Raw genomic sequence first — 22,090 nt, 5'->3', positions numbered from 1 at the left:
CATGACCCCTTTTAGCCTCTTTATTGCGCGTTTGAGATTCGTCCTACTTTCCCGATATTCCTCCAAAGCTTCATCAGTTTTGAGTTGCCTCGATCCTATGTTTGCTTCCTTTTTCATTTTAGCTAGTCTCACAATTTCACCCGTCATCAATGGTTCCCTAATCTCAATTTGAAGAGTCTCCGTGGAAGCTTCCAGGTCGGTTGTATATATGCAACGTTCTAGTTTTGTTTATATTTCGGTCATAGGTTCAGAGAATACCACAGCGCAAGTCGTGTCCATTCGTCCCATCACGTCTACAGCAACACTTGGAAAGAGAACCCTACCTAGGCCCATTCTCTGACCCTGTCCCCGTAACTCAGTAACCCGAGTTTCAAACCTTATGTACACAAAGGAACAATTTAACTTGACCATTCCACGTAACCTGCAATGTTTGGACGTTTACAAGGTAAACATTTTCATGCGACAAGAGAGAATATGCGAACTCCGCAAAATTGCAGTGTCTACATTAACACTAAAATAGAGCGTAACTTGTACATACCCACGATAATTAGAGTCTATATAACTAACACACTGAAGCAGAAATTGGTGAATGTAAACAGCACTCGCTCGTGTTTAATTACTGGCCGAAACCCAACGTCCTATTGGACATTACCTAGTACAATGCAGTGCAACCATTACCTACAACACCTTCTGTATACAGGGACAGTTTATTAGAGCAAGAAAGTCCCGGATCCTCGCTAATTTAAACAATCTGCTTAAACAGAAACTCACAAGGACATACTATGTTTGCACAAACCATCTCTATTGATCGTCACTACAGCCATTGTTGATCCACTGTCAAGAACTCTGCTTCAAACTGATTTGACATAAACAAAAGCTTTTCCTAGAATCCTGCAATTTATTGTGCCTCGGCGCATTTAATACAATTTTAAAAATGAAATCGGCATGAACCTAAATTCTAAAGTGTAAAATTCAATGGACCTCAAGTCAATTAAAAGAAAATTGGAGACGACCTGTCTACGGGAGACACAATTTGAAGTCAAAATCAAAGGCAAAGTTATGAGCTGGGGACAATTGGAAAATTAAGCGATTCAAAAGCAGGAAGGGGAGGTAACACCTATTGAAACCGGGGCGTTTTTTAATCAGATCTGGGAGGTGACGTTATGCGCAAAGTGAACAGTTGGTTGTATTTGGATGTTTGCATCAAGGATACATTATGACAATCAAAATGAAACAAGCTCATTTACAATAAAGACGTTAAAACTTGGTGACTCTTCGAAAGAGAATATAAACATGAAGAAAGGGGACAGCCAGCAGAGCCAGCTATCACAGCTCGGTACATGGGAAGGACAGGACACTGCAACCGAGTTCACCAGAGAATACAACTCAAGAAGACCAGAATTTAAAGAAGATTGAGTGTCAAGGTGGGCCTGAAGATCTCTACAACCAACCAGCAGCATCCAGAAGCAAGAACTTTTAACCTTTCTGTAAAGAAAGTTTTTGCAGCTATTAAAAGAAAAAATATAAGAATAAAATAACATTACTTAACCTGAAAAAGTGGTTATTAGCCTACTTTACTTCCTTAACAACGCAGGACCCAGGACATCGATGCTACTAAGGGGTAGGTTGGTAAAATTCTTCGGTGAAGGTATGGGTTATACTGGGGGATAACTTGAAAATATAGTTTGACCGAAATAGCTACCACCGAAGCCTGCATCGGAGTCAGGGAGTGAGAATCCCTGTTCACCATTTAGAATATCGAGCTTTTTTTGGTATAGGGGGAATTCTAAGAATAGTGGTGAATTTAAAAAACACTACACTTTCAACATCTTCGAATCCGAGAATGGTCAAATTTTCAATATCTTCGAGGCTGAGGACGGCCAAATTTTAAACATCTTCTAGGCCGAGCATGAATACATTTTAAATATCTTTGTGGCGAGGATTGCTAAATTCTCAACACGTTCGAGAACGAACATGGCTAAATTTTTAACAACTTCGAGGTTGGACATTGCTAACTTTTATCATCGTCAAGGACGAGCATGGCAAAATTTTAAATGTCTCAGAGACCACGAATGGCTCAATTTTAAGCATCTTAGAAGCCGAGCATGGCTAAATTTTCAATATCTTCCAGGCTGAGGACGGCTGAATTTTAAACATCTTTAAGGCCGAGCATGAATACATTTCAAATATCTTTGTGGCGAGGATGGCTAAATTCTCAACACGTTCGAGGACGAACATGGCTAAATTTTTAACAAATTCGAGGTTGGACATTGCTAACTTTGATAATCGTCAAGGCCCAGCATGGTGACATTTTCAATGTCTTAGAGACCGAGCATGGCTAAATTTTAAACACCTTAGATGCCGAGCATGGCTACATTTTGAACATCTTCGAGGCCGAGAATGGCTCAATTTTCAATATCTTCCAGGCCGAATATGGCTATATTTTCAACATCTTCAAGGTTGGGCATTGCAAAATTTTGCCATCTTCAAGGCCAAGCATGGCGAAATTTTAAAAGTCTCAGAAGCTGATGATGGGTAAATTTTAAATCTCTCAGTGCCGTGCATGGCTAAATTTTGAATTTCTGAGAGGCCGAGTTGGCTAAATTATCAACAACTTCGAAGCCGAGCATGGCTAAATTTTATATATCTTCGAGGCCTTGCGTAGCTAAATTTACACGTCTTAGTCGCCGAGGATGGCTCAATTTTGACCATCTTTGAGTCCGAACACGGCTAAATTTTATCATCTTCAAGGTCAAGCATGGTGAAATTTTAAATGTCTGCGAGACCGAGCATGGCTAAACTTTAAATATCTTAGCTGCCTAGCATGGCTGCATTTTGAACATCTACGAGGTATAGCTGAATTTTCAACTGCTTCGAGTACGAGAATGGATACATTTTCAATATCTTCGAGGCTGAGGACGGCTAAATTTTAAACATCATCTAGGCCGACCGTGAATACATTTTAAATATCATTGTGGTGAGGATGGCTAAATTCTCAACACGTTCGAGGACGAACATGGCTAAATTTTTAACAATTCGAGGTTGGAATTTCTAACTTTGATAATCGTCAAGGCCCTACATGGTGAACTTTTAAATATCTTGGAGACCGAGCATGGCTAAATTTTAAACACCTTAGATACCGAGCATGGCTAATTTTTGAACATCTACGAGGCCAAGCATTGCTAAATTTTCAACGTCTTCGAGGCCGAGAACGGCTCAATTGGCAATATCTTCCAGGCCGAATATGGCTAAATTTTCAACATATTCAAGGTTGGGCATTGCTAAATTTTACCATCTTCAAGGCCAAGCATGGCGAAATTTTAAACGTCTCAGAAGCCGATGATGGGTAAATTTTAAATCTCTTAGTGCCATACATTGGCTAAATTTTCAATGTCTGAGAGGCCGAGGATCGCAAAATCATCTACAGTTTCGAGGCCGACCATGGCTAAATTTTAAACACCTTAGATGCCGAGCATGGCTACATTTTGAACATCTTCGATGCATTGCGTAGCTAAATTTACACTTCTTAGGAGCCGAGGATGGCTCAATTTTGACCATCTTTGAGTCCAAACACGGCTAAATTTTATCATCTTCAAGGAAGAGCATGGTGAAATTTTAAATGTCTGTGAGACCGAGCATGGCTCAATTTTAAATATCTTAGATGCCGAGCATGGCAACATTTTGAACATCTTCGAGGCCAAGCATAGCTACATTTTCAACATCTTTGAGGGCGAGAATGGCTAAATTTTCAATATCTTCGAGGCTGAGGACGGCCAAATTTTAAAAATCTAGGCCGAGCATGAATACATTTTAAATATATTTGTGGCGAGGTTGGCTAAATTCTCAACACGTTCGAGGACGAACAAGGCTAAATTTTTAACAATTCGAGGTTGGACATTGCAAACTTTTATCATCGTCAAGGCCGAGCATGGCTCAATTTTAAATGTCTTTGAGACCGAGAATGGCTCAATTTTAAACATCTTAGATGGAGAGCATGGCTAAATTTTCAATATCTTCCAGGCCAATATGGCAAAATTTTAAACATCTTCTAGGCCAAGCATGAATACATTTTAAATATCTTTGTGGCGAGGATGGCTAAATTCTCAACACGTTCGAGGACGAAAATGGCTAAATTTTTAACAAATTCGAGGTTGGACATTGCTAACTTTGATGATCGTCAAGCCCAGCATGGTGACATTTTAAATGTCTTAGAGACGGAGCATGGCTAAATTTTAAACATCTTAGTTGCCGAGCATGGCGACGTTTTGAACTTCTTCGAGGCCATGCATAGCTAAATTTTCAACAACTTCGAGGCCGCGAATGGCTCAATTTTCAATATCTTCCAGGCCGAATATGGCTAAATTTTCAACATCTTCAAGGTTGGGCATTGCTAAATTTTACCATCTTCAGCGCCAAGCATGGCGAAATTTTAAAGGTCTCAGAAGCTGATGATGGGCAAATTGTAAATCTCTCAGTGCCGTGCATGATTAATATTCAATGTCTGAGTGTCCGAGAATGGCTAAATCATCAACAGCATCGAGGCCGAGCATGGCTAAACTTTAAATATCTTCGAGGAAGTGAAAAGCTAAATTTACAAGTCTTAGGAGCCAAGGATGGCTCAATTTTAAATATCTTAGATGCCGAGCATGGCTACATTTTAAACATCTTCGAGGCCGAGCATAGCTAAATTTTCAACATCTTCGAGGCCGAGAATGGCTCAATTTTCAATATTTTAAAGGCCGAATATGGCTAAATTTTCAACATCTTCAAGGTTGGGCATTGCTAAATTTTACCATCTTCAAGGCCAAGCATGGCGAAATTTTAAAAGTCTCAAAAGCTGATGATGGGTAAATTTTAAATCTCTCAGTGCCGTGCATGGCTAAATTTTGAATTTCTGAGAGGCCGAGTTGGCTAAATTATCAACAACTTCGAAGCCGAGCATGGCTAAATTTTAAATATGTTCGAGGCCGTGCATAGCTAAATTTACACGTCTTAGTCGCCGAGGATGGCTCAATTTTGACCATCTTTGAGTCCGAACACGGCTAAATTTTATCATCTTCAAGGTCAAGCATGGTGAAATTTTAAATGTCTGCGAGACCGAGCATGGCTAAACTTTAAATATCTTAGGTGCCTAGCATGGCTAAATTTTGAACATCTACGAGGCATAGCTGAATTTTCAACTGCTTCGAGTACGAGAATGGATACATTTTCAATATCTTCGAGGCTGAGGACGGCTAAATTTTAAACATCATCTAGGCCGACCGTGAATACATTTTAAATATCATTGTGGTGAGGATGGCTAAATTCTCAACACGTTCGAGGACGAACATGGCTAAATTTTTAACAATTCGAGGTTGGAATTTCTAACTTTGATAATCGTCAAGGCCCTACATGGTGAACTTTTAAATATCTTGGAGACCGAGCATGGCTAAATTTTAAACACCTTAGATACCGAGCATGGCTAATTTTTGAACATCTTCGAGGCCAAGCATTGCTAAATTTTCAACGTCTTCGAGGCCGAGAACGGCTCAATTGTCAATATCCTCCATGCCGAATATGGCTAAATTTTCAACATATTCAAGGTTGGGCATTGCTAAATTTTACCATCTTCAAGGCCAAGCATGGCGAAATTTTAAAAGTCTCAGAAGCTGATGATGGGTAAATTTTAAATCTCTCAGTGCCATGCATTTGCTAAATTTTCAATGTCTGAGAGGCCGAGGATCGCAAAATCATCTACAGTTTCGAGGCCGAGCATGGCTAAATTTTAAACACCTTAGATGCCGAGCATGGCCACATTTTGAACATCTTCGATGCATTGCATAGCTAAATTTACACTTCTTAGGAGCCGAGGATGGCTCAATTTTGACCATCTTTGAGTCCAAACGCGGCTAAATTTTATCATCTTCAAGGAAGAGCATGGTGAAATTTTAAATGTCTGTGAGACCGAGCATGGCTCAATTTTAAATATCTTAGATGCCGAGCATGGCAACATTTTGAACATCTTCGAGGCCAAGCATAGCTACATTTTCAACATCTTCGAGGGCGAGAATGGCTAAATTTTCAATATCTTCGAGGCTGAGGACGGCTAAATTTTAAACATCTAGGCCGAGCATGAATACATTTTAAATATATTTGTGGCGAGGTTGGCTAAATTCTCAACACGTTCGAGGACGAACAAGGCTAAATTTTTAACAATTCGAGGTTGGACATTGCTAACTTTTATCATCGTGAAGGCCGAGCATGGCTCAATTTTAAACGTCTTTGAGACCGAGCATGGCTCAATTTTAAACATCTTAGATGAAGAGCATGGCTAAATTTTCAATATCTTCCAGGCCAATATGGCTAAATTTTAAACATCTTCTAGGCCAAGCATGAATACATTTTAAATATCTTTGTGGCGAGGATGGCTAAATTCTCAACACGTTCGAGGACGAATATGGCTAAATTTTTAACAAATTCGAGGTTGGACATTGCTAACTTTGATGATCGTCAAGCCCAGCATGGTGACATTTTAAATGTCTTAGAGACGGAGCATGGCTAAATTTTAAACATCTTAGTTGCCGAGCATGGCGACGTTTTGAACTTCTTCGAGGCCATGCATAGCTAAATTTTCAACATCTTCGAGGCCGAGAATGGCTCAATTTTCAATATCTTCCAGGCCGAATATGGCTAAATTTTCAACATCTTCAAGGTTGGGCATTGCTAAATTTTACCATCTTCAACGCCAAGCATGGCGAAATTTTAAAGGTCTCAGAAGCTGATGATGGGCAAATTGTAAATCTCTCAGTGCCGTGCATGACTAAATATTCAGTGTCTGAGTGTCCGAGAATGGCTAAATCATCAACAGCATCGAGGCCGAGCATGGCTAAACTTTAAATATCTTCGAGGAAGTGAAAAGCTAAATTTACAAGTCTTAGGAACCAAGGATGGCTCAATTTTAAATATCTTAGATGCCGAGCATGGCTACATTTTAAACATCTTCGAGGCCAAGCATAGCTAAATTTTCAACATCTTCGAGGCCGAGAATGGCTCAATTTTCAATATTTTAAAGGCCGAATATGGCTAAATTTTCAACATCTTCAAGGTTGGGCATTGCTAAATTTTACCATCTTCAAGGCCAAGCATGGCGAAATTTTAAAAGTCTCAAAAGCTGATGATGGGTAAATTTTAAATCTCTCAGTGCCGTGCATGGCTAAATTTTGAATTTCTGAGAGGCCGAGTTGGCTAAATTATCAACAACTTCGAAGCCGAGCATGGCTAAATTTTAAATATGTTCGAGGCCGTGCATAGCTAAATTTACACGTCTTAGTCGCCGAGGATGGCTCAATTTTGACCATCTTTGAGTCCGAACACGGCTAAATTTTATCATCTTCAAGGTCAAGCATGGTGAAATTTTAAATGTCTGCGAGACCGAGCATGGCTAAACTTTAAATATCTTAGGTGCCTAGCATGGCTAAATTTTGAACATCTACGAGGCATAGCTGAATTTTCAACTGCTTCGAGTACGAGAATGGATACATTTTCAATATCTTCGAGGCTGAGGACGGCTAAATTTTAAACATCATCTAGGCCGACCGTGAATACATTTTAAATATCATTGTGGTGAGGATGGCTAAATTCTCAACACGTTCGAGGACGAACATGGCTAAATTTTTAACAATTCGAGGTTGGAATTTCTAACTTTGATAATCGTCAAGGCCCTACATGGTGAACTTTTAAATATCTTGGAGACCGAGCATGGCTAAATTTTAAACACCTTAGATACCGAGCATGGCTAATTTTTGAACATCTTCGAGGCCAAGCATTGCTAAATTTTCAACGTCTTCGAGGCCGAGAACGGCTCAATTGTCAATATCCTCCATGCCGAATATGGCTAAATTTTCAACATATTCAAGGTTGGGCATTGCTAAATTTTACCATCTTCAAGGCCAAGCATGGCGAAATTTTAAAAGTCTCAGAAGCTGATGATGGGTAAATTTTAAATCTCTCAGTGCCATGCATTTGCTAAATTTTCAATGTCTGAGAGGCCGAGGATCGCAAAATCATCTACAGTTTCGAGGCCGAGCATGGCTAAATTTTAAACACCTTAGATGCCGAGCATGGCCACATTTTGAACATCTTCGATGCATTGCATAGCTAAATTTACACTTCTTAGGAGCCGAGGATGGCTCAATTTTGACCATCTTTGAGTCCAAACGCGGCTAAATTTTATCATCTTCAAGGAAGAGCATGGTGAAATTTTAAATGTCTGTGAGACCGAGCATGGCTCAATTTTAAATATCTTAGATGCCGAGCATGGCAACATTTTGAACATCTTCGAGGCCAAGCATAGCTACATTTTCAACATCTTCGAGGGCGAGAATGGCTAAATTTTCAATATCTTCGAGGCTGAGGACGGCTAAATTTTAAACATCTAGGCCGAGCATGAATACATTTTAAATATATTTGTGGCGAGGTTGGCTAAATTCTCAACACGTTCGAGGACGAACAAGGCTAAATTTTTAACAATTCGAGGTTGGACATTGCTAACTTTTATCATCGTGAAGGCCGAGCATGGCTCAATTTTAAACGTCTTTGAGACCGAGCATGGCTCAATTTTAAACATCTTAGATGAAGAGCATGGCTAAATTTTCAATATCTTCCAGGCCAATATGGCTAAATTTTAAACATCTTCTAGGCCAAGCATGAATACATTTTAAATATCTTTGTGGCGAGGATGGCTAAATTCTCAACACGTTCGAGGACGAATATGGCTAAATTTTTAACAAATTCGAGGTTGGACATTGCTAACTTTGATGATCGTCAAGCCCAGCATGGTGACATTTTAAATGTCTTAGAGACGGAGCATGGCTAAATTTTAAACATCTTAGTTGCCGAGCATGGCGACGTTTTGAACTTCTTCGAGGCCATGCATAGCTAAATTTTCAACATCTTCGAGGCCGAGAATGGCTCAATTTTCAATATCTTCCAGGCCGAATATGGCTAAATTTTCAACATCTTCAAGGTTGGGCATTGCTAAATTTTACCATCTTCAACGCCAAGCATGGCGAAATTTTAAAGGTCTCAGAAGCTGATGATGGGCAAATTGTAAATCTCTCAGTGCCGTGCATGACTAAATATTCAGTGTCTGAGTGTCCGAGAATGGCTAAATCATCAACAGCATCGAGGCCGAGCATGGCTAAACTTTAAATATCTTCGAGGAAGTGAAAAGCTAAATTTACAAGTCTTAGGAACCAAGGATGGCTCAATTTTAAATATCTTAGATGCCGAGCATGGCTACATTTTAAACATCTTCGAGGCCAAGCACAGCTAAATTTTCAACATCTTCGAGGCCGAGAATGGCTCAATTTTCAATATTTTAAAGGCCGAATATGGCTAAATTTTCAACATCTTCAAGGTTGGGCATTGCTAAATTTTACCATCTTCAAGGCCAAGCATGGCGAAATTTTAAAAGTCTCAAAAGCTGATGATGGGTAAATTTTAAATCTCTCAGTGCCGTGCATGGCTAAATTTTGAATTTCTGAGAGGCCGAGTTGGCTAAATTATCAACAACTTCGAAGCCGAGCATGGCTAAATTTTAAATATGTTCGAGGCCGTGCATAGCTAAATTTACACGTCTTAGTCGCCGAGGATGGCTCAATTTTGACCATCTTTGAGTCCGAACACGGCTAAATTTTATCATCTTCAAGGTCAAGCATGGTGAAATTTTAAATGTCTGCGAGACCGAGCATGGCTAAACTTTAAATATCTTAGGTGCCTAGCATGGCTAAATTTTGAACATCTACGAGGCATAGCTGAATTTTCAACTGCTTCGAGTACGAGAATGGATACATTTTCAATATCTTCGAGGCTGAGGACGGCTAAATTTTAAACATCATCTAGGCCGACCGTGAATACATTTTAAATATCATTGTGGTGAGGATGGCTAAATTCTCAACACGTTCGAGGACGAACATGGCTAAATTTTTAACAATTCGAGGTTGGAATTTCTAACTTTGATAATCGTCAAGGCCCTACATGGTGAACTTTTAAATATCTTGGAGACCGAGCATGGCTAAATTTTAAACACCTTAGATACCGAGCATGGCTAATTTTTGAACATCTTCGAGGCCAAGCATTGCTAAATTTTCAACGTCTTCGAGGCCGAGAACGGCTCAATTGTCAATATCCTCCATGCCGAATATGGCTAAATTTTCAACATATTCAAGGTTGGGCATTGCTAAATTTTACCATCTTCAAGGCCAAGCATGGCGAAATTTTAAAAGTCTCAGAAGCTGATGATGGGTAAATTTTAAATCTCTCAGTGCCATGCATTTGCTAAATTTTCAATGTCTGAGAGGCCGAGGATCGCAAAATCATCTACAGTTTCGAGGCCGAGCATGGCTAAATTTTAAACACCTTAGATGCCGAGCATGGCCACATTTTGAACATCTTCGATGCATTGCATAGCTAAATTTACACTTCTTAGGAGCCGAGGATGGCTCAATTTTGACCATCTTTGAGTCCAAACGCGGCTAAATTTTATCATCTTCAAGGAAGAGCATGGTGAAATTTTAAATGTCTGTGAGACCGAGCATGGCTCAATTTTAAATATCTTAGATGCCGAGCATGGCAACATTTTGAACATCTTCGAGGCCAAGCATAGCTACATTTTCAACATCTTCGAGGGCGAGAATGGCTAAATTTTCAATATCTTCGAGGCTGAGGACGGCTAAATTTTAAACATCTAGGCCGAGCATGAATACATTTTAAATATATTTGTGGCGAGGTTGGCTAAATTCTCAACACGTTCGAGGACGAACAAGGCTAAATTTTTAACAATTCGAGGTTGGACATTGCTAACTTTTATCATCGTGAAGGCCGAGCATGGCTCAATTTTAAACGTCTTTGAGACCGAGCATGGCTCAATTTTAAACATCTTAGATGAAGAGCATGGCTAAATTTTCAATATCTTCCAGGCCAATATGGCTAAATTTTAAACATCTTCTAGGCCAAGCATGAATACATTTTAAATATCTTTGTGGCGAGGATGGCTAAATTCTCAACACGTTCGAGGACGAATATGGCTAAATTTTTAACAAATTCGAGGTTGGACATTGCTAACTTTGATGATCGTCAAGCCCAGCATGGTGACATTTTAAATGTCTTAGAGACGGAGCATGGCTAAATTTTAAACATCTTAGTTGCCGAGCATGGCGACGTTTTGAACTTCTTCGAGGCCATGCATAGCTAAATTTTCAACATCTTCGAGGCCGAGAATGGCTCAATTTTCAATATCTTCCAGGCCGAATATGGCTAAATTTTCAACATCTTCAAGGTTGGGCATTGCTAAATTTTACCATCTTCAACGCCAAGCATGGCGAAATTTTAAAGGTCTCAGAAGCTGATGATGGGCAAATTGTAAATCTCTCAGTGCCGTGCATGACTAAATATTCAGTGTCTGAGTGTCCGAGAATGGCTAAATCATCAACAGCATCGAGGCCGAGCATGGCTAAACTTTAAATATCTTCGAGGAAGTGAAAAGCTAAATTTACAAGTCTTAGGAACCAAGGATGGCTCAATTTTAAATATCTTAGATGCCGAGCATGGATACATTTTAAACATCTTCGAGGCCAAGCATAGCTAAATTTTCAACATCTTCGAGGCCGAGAATGGCTCAATTTTCAATATTTTAAAGGCCGAATATGGCTAAATTTTCAACATCTTCAAGGTTGGGCATTGCTAAATTTTACCATCTTCAAGGCCAAGCATGGCGAAATTTTAAAAGTCTCAAAAGCTGATGATGGGTAAATTTTAAATCTCTCAGTGCCGTGCATGGCTAAATTTTGAATTTCTGAGAGGCCGAGTTGGCTAAATTATCAACAACTTCGAAGCCGAGCATGGCTAAATTTTAAATATGTTCGAGGCCGTGCATAGCTAAATTTACACGTCTTAGTCGCCGAGGATGGCTCAATTTTGACCATCTTTGAGTCCGAACACGGCTAAATTTTATCATCTTCAAGGTCAAGCATGGTGAAATTTTAAATGTCTGCGAGACCGAGCATGGCTAAACTTTAAATATCTTAGGTGCCTAGCATGGCTAAATTTTGAACATCTTCGAGGCCAAGCATTGCTAAATTTTCAACGTCTTCGAGGCCGAGAACGGCTCAATTGTCAATATCCTCCAGGCCGAATATGGCTAAATTTTCAACATATTCAAGGTTGGGCATTGCTAAATTTAAACCATCTTCAAGGCCAAGCATGGCGAAATTTTAAAAGTCTCAGAAGCTGATGATGGGTAAATTTTAAATCTCTCAGTGCCATGCATTTGCTAAATTTTCAATGTCTGAGAGGCCGAGGATCGCAAAATCATCTACAGTTTCGAGGCCGAGCATGGCTAAATTTTAAACACCTTAGATGCCGAGCATGGCCACATTTTGAACATCTTCGATGCATTGCATAGCTAAATTTACACTTCTTAGGAGCCGAGGATGGCTCAATTTTGACCATCTTTGAGTCCAAACGCGGCTAAATTTTATCATCTTCAAGGAAGAGCATGGTGAAATTTTAAATGTCTGTGAGACCGAGCATGGCTCAATTTTAAATATCTTAGATGCCGAGCATGGCAACATTTTGAACATCTTCGAGGCCAAGCATAGCTACATTTTCAACATCTTCGAGGGCGAGAATGGCTAAATTTTCAATATCTTCGAGGCTGAGGACGGCTAAATTTTAAACATCTAGGCCGAGCATGAATACATTTTAAATATATTTGTGGCGAGGTTGGCTAAATTCTCAACACGTTCGAGGACGAACAAGGCTAATTTTTTAACAATTCGAGGTTGGACATTGCTAACTTTTATCATCGTCAAGGCCGAGCATGGGTCAATTTTAAATGTCTTTGAGACCGAGCATGGCTCAATTTTAAACATCTTAGATGCCGAGCATGGCTAAATTTTCAATATCTTCCAGGCCAATATGGCTAAATTTTAAACATCTTCGAGGCCAAGCATGAATACATTTTAAATATCTTTGTGGCGAGGATGGCTAAATTCTCAACACGTTCGAGGACGAACATGGCTAATTTTTTAACAAATTCGAGGTTGGACATTGCTAACTTTGATGATCGTCAAGCCCAGCATGGTGACATTTTAAATGTCTTAGAGACGGAGCATGGCTAAATTTTAAACATCTTAGTTGCCGAGCATGGCGACGTTTTGAATATCTTCGAGGCCATGCATAGCTAAATTTTCAACATCTTCGAGGCCGAGAATGGCTCAATTTTCAATATCTTCCAGGCCGAATATGGCTAAATTGTCAACATCTTCAAGGTTGGGCATTGCTAAATTTTACCATCTTCAAGGCCAAGCATGGTGAAATTTTAAACGTCTCAGAAGCTGATGATGGGAAAATTTTAAATCTCTCAGTGCCGTGCATGGCTAAATTTTAAATGTCTGAGAGACCGAGCATGGCTAAACTTTAAACATCTTAGATGCCTAGCATGGCTAAATTTTGAACATCTTCGAGTCCAAGCATAGCTACATTTTCAACATCTTCGAGGCCGAGCATAGCTAAATTATCAACAGCTTCGAGGCCGTGCATAGCTAAATTTACATGTCTTAGGATCCGAGTATGGCTCAATTTTGACAATCTTTGAGTCCGAACACGGCTAAATTTAATCATCTTCAATGTTGAGCATGGTGAAATTTTAAATATCTGAGAGACCGAGCATGGCTCAATTTGAAACATCATAGTTGCCTAGCATGGCTAAATTTTACACATCTTCTAGGCCGAGCATTAAGACATTTTAAATATCTTTGTGCCGAGGATGGCTAAATTCTCAACACGTTCGAGGACGAACATGGATACATTTTTAACAACTTTGAGGTTGGACATTGCTAGTTTTAACCATCTTCAAGGCCAAACATGGCGAAATTTTAAACGTCTCAGAGGCTGATGATGGGTAAATATTAAATCTCTCATTGCCGTGCATGGCTACATGTTCAATGTCTGAGAGGCCGACGATGGCTAAATCATCAACAGCTTCGAGGCCGAGCATGGCTAAAATTTAAATTACTGCGAGGCTGTATATAGCTAAATTTACATGTCTTAGGAGCCGAGGTTGGCTCAATTTGGACCACCTTTGAGTCCAAACACGGCTAAATTTTACCATCTTCAAGGTCGAGCATGGTGAAATTTTAAATGTCTGAGAGACCGAGCATGGCTCAAATTTAAATATCTTAGATGCCCAGCATGGCTAAATTTTGAATATCTTCGAGGCCAAGCATAGCTACATTTTCAACATCTTCGAGGCCGAGAATGGCTAAATTTTAAACATCTTCTAGGCCGAGCATGAATACATTTTAAATATCTTTGTGCCGAGGATGGCTAAATTCTCAACACGTTCGAGGACGAACATGGCTAAATTTTTAACAACTTCGAGGTTGGACATTGCTAACTTTATCATCGTCAAGGCCGAATGTGGTGAAATTTTAAATGTCTTAGATGCCGAGCATGGCAAAATTGTCAACATCTTCCAGGCCGAATATGGCTAAATTTTAAGCATCTTCTAGGCCGAGCATGAATACATTTGATATATCTTTGTGGCGAGGATGGCTAAATACTCAACACGTTCGAAGACGAACATGGCTATATTTTTAACAACTTCGAGTTTGGACATTGGTACCTTTGATAATCGTCAAGGCCCAGCATGGTGAAATTTTAAATGTTTTAGAGAACGAGCATGGCTCAATTTTAAACATCTTAGATGCCGAGCATGGCTACATTTTGAACATCTTCGAAGCCAAGCATAGCTAAATTTTCAACATCTTCAATGTTGGGCATTGCTAAATGTTACCATCATCAAGGCCAAGCGTGGTGAAATTTTAAACGTCTCAGAAGCAGATGATGGCTAAATGTCTCAGTGCCGTGCATGGCTAAATTTTCAATGTCTGAGAGGCCGAGGATGGCTAAATCATCAACAGCTTTGAGGCCGAGCATGGCTAAATTTCAAATATCTTCGATGCCGAGCATAGTTAAATTTAAACGTCTTTGGAGCCGAGGATGGCTCAATTTTGACCATCTTTGAGTCCTAACACGGCTAAATTTTATCATCTTCAAGGTCGAGCATGGTGAAATTTTACATATCTTAAAGAACGAACATGGCTAAACTGTAAACATCTTAGATGCCGAGCATGGCTACATTTTGAACATCTTCAAGGCCAAGCCTAGCTAAATTTTCAAATTCTTCGAGGCCGAGAATGGCTCAATGTTCAATATCTTCCAGGCCGAATATGGCTAAATTTTCAACATTTTCAACGTTGGGCATTGCTAAATTTTACCATCTTCAAGCGAAATTTTAAACGTCTCAGAAGCTGCTGATGGGTAAAATTTAAATCTCTCAGTGCCGTGCATGGCTAAATTTTCAATGTCTGAGAGGCCGAGGATGGCTAAATCATCAACAGCTTCGAGGCCGCGCATGTTTAAATTTTATATATCTTCGAGGCCGTGCGTCGCTAAATTTACACGTCTTCGGAGCCGAGGATGGCTCAATTTTGGCCACCTTTGATTCCAAACACGGCTAAATTTTATCATCTTCAAGGTCGAGCATGGTGAAATTTTACTTGTCTGAGAGAACGAACATGGCTAAACTTTAAACACCTTAGATGCCGAGCATGGCTAAATTTTTAACTTCTTCGAGGCCAAGCATAGTTAAATTTCCAACATCTTCGAGGCCGAGAATGGATGGATTTTCAATATCTTCCAGGCTGAGGACGGCTAAATTTTAAACATCTTAGATGCCGAGCATGGCTAAATTTTTAATATCTTCCAGACTAATATGTCTAAATTTTAAACATCTTCTAGGCCGATCATGAATACATTTTAAATATCTTTGTGGCGAGGATGGCTAAATTCTCAACACGTTCGAGGACGAACATGGCTACATTTTTAACAAATTCGAGGTTGGACATTTCTAACTTTGGTTATCGTCAAGGCGCAGCATGGTGTAATTTTAAATGTCTCAGAGACCGAGCATGGCTAAATTTTAAACATCTTAGTTTCCGAGCATGGCTCCATTTTGAACATCTTCGAGGCCAAGCATAGCTAAATTTTAAACATCTTCGAGGCCGAGAATGGCTCAATTTTCAATATGTTCCAGGCCGAATATGGCTAAATTTTCAACATCTTCAAGGTTGGGCATTGCTAAATTTTACCATCTTCAAGGCCAAGCATGGCGAAATTTTAAACGTCTCAGTAGCTGATGATGGGTAAATTTAAATCTCTCAGTGCCGTGCATGGCTACATTTTCAATGTCTGAGAGGCCGAGGATGGCTAAATCATCAACTGCATCGAGGCCGAGCATGGCTAAATTTTATATACCTTCGAGGCCATTCACAGCTAAATGTACACGTCTTAGGAGCCGAGGATGGCTCAATTTTGACCATCTTTGAGTCCGAACACGGCTAAATTTCATCATATTCAAGGTCGAGCATGGTGAAATTTTAAATGTCTGAGAGACCGAGCATGGCTCAATTTTAAATATCTTAGATGCCGAGCATGGCGAAATTTTGAACATCTTCGAGGCCAACCATAGCAACATTTTCAACATCTTCGAGGCAGAGAATGGCTAAATTTTCAATATCTTTGAGGCTGAGGACGGCTAAATTTTAAACATCTTCCAGGCCGAGCATGAACACATTTTAAATATCTTTGTGGCGAGGGTGGCTAAATTCACAGCACGTTCGAGGACGAGCATGGCTAAATTTTCAATGTCTGAGAGGCCGAGGATGGCTAAATCATCAACAGCTTCGAGGCCGCGCATGTTTAAATTTTATATATCTTCGAGGCCGTGCGTAGCTAAATTTACACGTCTTCGGAGCCGAGGATGGCTCAATTTTGGCCATCTTTGATTCCAAACACGGCTAAATTTTATCATCTTCAAGGTCGAGCATGGTGAAATTTTACTTGCCTGAGAGAACGAACATGGCTAAACTTTAAACATCTTAGATGCGAGCAGTCCAAAGATGTGCGGGTTAGGTGGATTGGCCATGCTAAATTGCCCGTAGTGTAAGGTTAATGGGGGGATTGTTGGGTTACGGGTATACGGGTTACGTGGGTTTAAGAAGGGTGATCATTGCTCGGCACAACATCGAGGGCCGAAGGGCCTGTTCTGTGCTGTACTGTTCTATGTTCTATGCCTAGCATGGCTAAATTTTGAACTTCTTCGAGGCCAAGCATAGTTAAATTTCCAACATTTCGAGGCCGAGAATGGATGGATTTTCAATATCTTCGAGGCTGAGGACGGCTAAATTTTAAACATCTTAGATGCCGAGCATGGCTAAATTTTTAATATCTTCCAGACCAATATGTCTAAATTTTAAACATCTTCTAGGCCGATCATGAATACATTTTAAATATCTTTGTGGCGAGGATGGCTAAATTCTCAACACGTTCGAGGACGAACATGGCTAAATTTGAAACAACTTCGAGGTTGGACATTGCTACATTGGATAATCGTCAACGCCCTACATGGTGAAATTTTAAATGTCTTAGAGACCGAGCATGGCTAAACTTTGAACATCTTCTAGGCCAAGCATAGCTAAATTTTTAACATCTTCGAGGCCGGGAATGGCTCAATTTTCAATAGCTTCCAGGCCGAATATGGCTAGATTTTCAAAATCTTCAAGGTCGAGCGTGGTGAAATTTTACATGTCATAGAGAACGAACATGGCTAAACTTTAAACATCTTAGATGCCTAGCATGGCTAAATTTTGAACATCTTCGAGGCCAAGCATAGCTACATTTTCAACATCTTCGGGGCCGAGAATGGATAGATTTTCAATATATTCGAGGCTGAGGACGGCTAAATTTTAAACATCTTAGATACCGAGCATGGCTAAATGTTCAATATCTTCCAGGCCAATATGTCTAAATTTTAAACATCTTCTAGGCCGAGCATGCATACATTTTAAATATCTTTGTGGCGAGGATGGCTAAATTCTCAACACGTTCGAGGACGAACATGGCTAAATTTTTAACAAATTCGAGGTTGGACATTGCTACCTTTCATAATCGTCAAGCCCAGCATGGTGAAATTTTAAATGTCTTAGAGACGGAGCATGGCTAAATTTTAAACATCTTAGTTGCCGAGCATGGCTACATTTTGAACATCTTCGAGGCCAAGCATAGCTAAATTTTCAACATCTTCGTGGCCGAGAATGGCTCAATTTTCAATATCTTCCAGGCCGAATATGGCTAAATTTTCAACATCTTCAAGGTTGGGCATTGCTAAATTTTACCATCTTCAAGGCCAAGCATGGCGAAATTTTCAAACGTCTCAGAAGCTGATGATGGGTAAATTTTAAATCTCTCAGTGGCGTGCATGGCTAAATTTTCAATGTCTGAGAGGCTGTGCATAGTTAAATTTACAAGACTTAGTAGCCGAGGATGGCTCAATTTTGACCATCTTTGAGTCCGAACCCGGCTAAATTTTATCATCTTCAAGGTCGAGCATGGTGAAATTTTAAATGTGTGAGAGACCGAGCATGGCTAAACTTTAAATATCTTAGATGCCGAGAATGGCTAAATTTTGAACATCTTCGAGGCTGAGGACGGCTAAATAGAACATAGAACATAGAACGATACAGCGCAGTACAGGCCCTTCGGCCCTCGATGTTGCACCGACATGGAAAAAAAAACTAAAGGCCATCTAACCTACACTATGCCCTTATCATCCATATGCTTATCCAATAAATTTTTAAATGCCCTCAATGTTGGCGAGTTCACTACTGTTGCAGGTAGGGCATTCCACGGCCTCACCACTCTTTGCGTAAAAAACCCACCTCTGACCTCTGTCCTATATCTATTACCCCTCAATTTAAGGCTATGTCCCCTCGTGCTAGCCACCTCCATCCGCGGGAGAAGACTCTCGCTGTCCACCCTATCTAACCCTCTGATCATTTTGTATGCCTCTATTAAGTCACCTCTTAACCTTCTTCTCTCTAACGAAAACAACCTCAAGTCCATCAGCCTTTCCTCATAAGATTTTCCCTCCATACCAGGCAACATCCTGGTAAATCTCCTCTGCACCCGTTCCAAAGCTTCCACGTCCTTCCTATAATGAGGCGACCAGAACTGTACGCAATACTCCAAATGCGGCCGTACCAGAGTTTGGTACAGCTGCATCATGACCTCATGGCTCCGGAACTCAATCCCTCTACCAATAAAGGCCAACACACCATAGGCCTTCTTCACAACCCTATCAACCTGGGTGGCAACTTTCAGGGATCTATGTACATGGACACCGAGATCCCTCTGCTCATCCACACTACCAAGAATTTTACCATTAGACAAATATTCCGCATTCCTGTTATTCTTTCCAAAGTGAATCACCTCACACTTCTCCACATTAAACTCCATTTGCCACCTCTCAGCCCAGCTCTGCAGCTTATCTATGTCCCTCTGTAACCTGCAACATCCTTCCGCACTGTCTACAACTCCACCGACTTTAGTGTCGTCTGCAAATTTACTCACCCATCCTTCTGCGCCCTCCTCTAGGTCATTTATAAAAATGACAAACAGCAACGGCCCCAGAACAGATCCTTGTGGTACGCCACTCGTAACTGAACTCCATTCTGAACATTTCTCATCAACTACCACTCTCTGTCTTCTTTCAACTAGCCAATTTCTGATCCACATCTCTAAATCACCCTCAATCCCCAGCCTCCGTATTTTCTGCAATAGCCGACCGTGGGGAACCTTATCAAACGCTTTACTGAAATCCATATACACCACATCAACTGCTCTACCCTCGTCTATCTGTTCAGTCACCTTCTCAAAGAACTCGATAAGGTTTGTGAGGCATGACCTACCCTTCACAAAACCATGCTGACTATCCCTAATCATATTATTCCTATCTAGATGATTATAAATCGTATCTTTTATAATCCTCTCCAAGACTTTACCCACCACAGACGTTAGGCTCACCGGCCTATAGTTACCGGGGTTATCTCTACTCCCCTTCTTGAACAAAGGGACCACATTTACTATCCTCCAGTCCTCTGGCACTATTCCTGTAGCCAATGATGACCTAAAAATCAAAGCCAAAGGCTCAGCAATCTCTTCCCTGGCTTCCCAGAGAATCCTAGGATAAATCCCATCCGGCCCCGGGGACTTATCTATTTTTACCTTGTCCAGAATTGCCAACACTTCTTCTCTACGCACCTCAATGCCATCTATTCTAATAGCCTGGGTCTCAGCATTCTCCTCCACAATATTATCTTTTTCTTGAGTGAATACTGACGAAAAGTATTCATTTAGTATCTCGCTTATCTCCTCAGCCTCCACACACAACTTCCCACCACTGTCCTTGACTGGCCCTACTCTTACCCTAGTCATTCTTTTATTCCTGACATACCTATAGAAAGCTTTTGGGTTTTCCTTGATCCTACCTGCCAAAGACTTCTCATGTCCCCTCCTTGCTCGTCTCAGCTCTCTCTTTAGATCCTTCCCCGCTTCCTTGTAACTATCAAGCGCCCCAACTGAAACTTCACGCCTCATCTTCACATAGGCGTCCTTCTTCCTCTTAACAAGAGATTCCACTTCTTTGGTAAACCACGGTTCCCTCGCTCGACCCCTTCCTCCCTGCCTGACTGGTACGTACTTATCAAGAACATGCAATAGCTGTTCCTTGAACAAGCTCCACATATCCAGTGTGCCCAACCCTTGCAGCCTACTTCTCCAACCAACACATCCTAAGCCATGTCTAATGGCATCATAATTGCCCTTCCCCCAGCTATAACTCTTGCTCTGCGGGGTATACTTATCCCTTTCCATCACTAACGTAAAGGTCACCGAATTGTGGTCACTGTCTCCAAAGTGTTCACCTACCTCCAGATCTAACACCTGGCCTGGTTCATTACCCAAAACCAAATCCAAAGTGGCCTCACCTCTTGTTGGCCTGTCAACATATTGTGTCAGAAATCCCTCCTGCACACATTGTACAAAGAACGACCCATCCAATGTACTCGAACTATATCTTTTCCAGTCAATATTAGGAAAGTTAAAGTCTCCCATAACAACTACCCTGTTACTTTCGCTCTTTTCCAGAATCATCTTCGCCATCCTTTCCTCTATATCTCTAGAACTATTAGGTGGCCTATAGAAAACTCCCAACAGGGTGACCTCTCCTTTCCTGTTTCTAACCTCAGCCCATACTACCTCGGAAGAAGAGTCCCCATCTTGCATCCTTTCTACCACCGTAATACTGTCCTTGACTAGCAGCGCCACACCTCCCCCTCTTTTGCCCCCTTCTCTGACCTTACTAAAGCACCTAAACCCCGGAACCTGCAACAACCATTCCTGTCCCTGCTCTATCCATGTCTCTGAAATGGCCACAACATCGAAGTCCCAGGTACCAACCCATGCTGCCAGTTCCCCTACCTTATTTCGTATACTCCTGGCATTGAAATAGACACACTTCAAACCACAGACCTGAACACTGCCGCCCTCCTGCGAAGTCAAAACTGTGCTCCTGACCTCTCTACTCTCAATCTCTCGCACCCCAAAACTACAATCCAGGTTCCCATGCCCCTGCTGAATTAGTTTAAACCCCCCCAAAGAGTACTAACAAATCTCCCCCCCAGGATATTGGTGCCCCTCAGGTTCAGATGTAGACCATCCTGTCTATAGAGGTCCCACCTTCCCCAGAAAGAGCCCCAGTTATCCAGAAATCTGAATCCCTCCCGCCTGCACCATCCCTGTAGCCACGTGTTTAATTGCTCTCTCTCCCTATTCCTCATCTCACTATCACGTGGCACGGGCAACAACCCAGAGATAACAACTCTGTTTGTTCTCGCTCTGAGCTTCCATCCAAGCTCCCTAAAGGCCTGCCTGACATCCTTGTCCCCTTTCCTACCTATGTCGTTAGTGCCAATGTGGACTACGACTTGGGGCTGCTCCCCCTCCCCCTTAAGGACCCGGAAAACACGATCCGAGACATCACGTACCCTTGCACCTGGGAGGCAACATACCAAACGTGAGTCTCTCTCGCTCCCACAAAATCTCCTATCTGTGCCCCTGACTATTGAGTCCCCAATTACTAATGTTCTAC

This window comes from Scyliorhinus canicula, unplaced genomic scaffold (assembly GCF_902713615.1).
Source record: "Scyliorhinus canicula unplaced genomic scaffold, sScyCan1.1, whole genome shotgun sequence".
Lineage (NCBI taxonomy): Eukaryota > Metazoa > Chordata > Chondrichthyes > Carcharhiniformes > Scyliorhinidae > Scyliorhinus > Scyliorhinus canicula.
The sequence above is the reverse complement of the archived record's forward strand: the minus strand, read 5'-3'. Positions refer to the sequence as shown.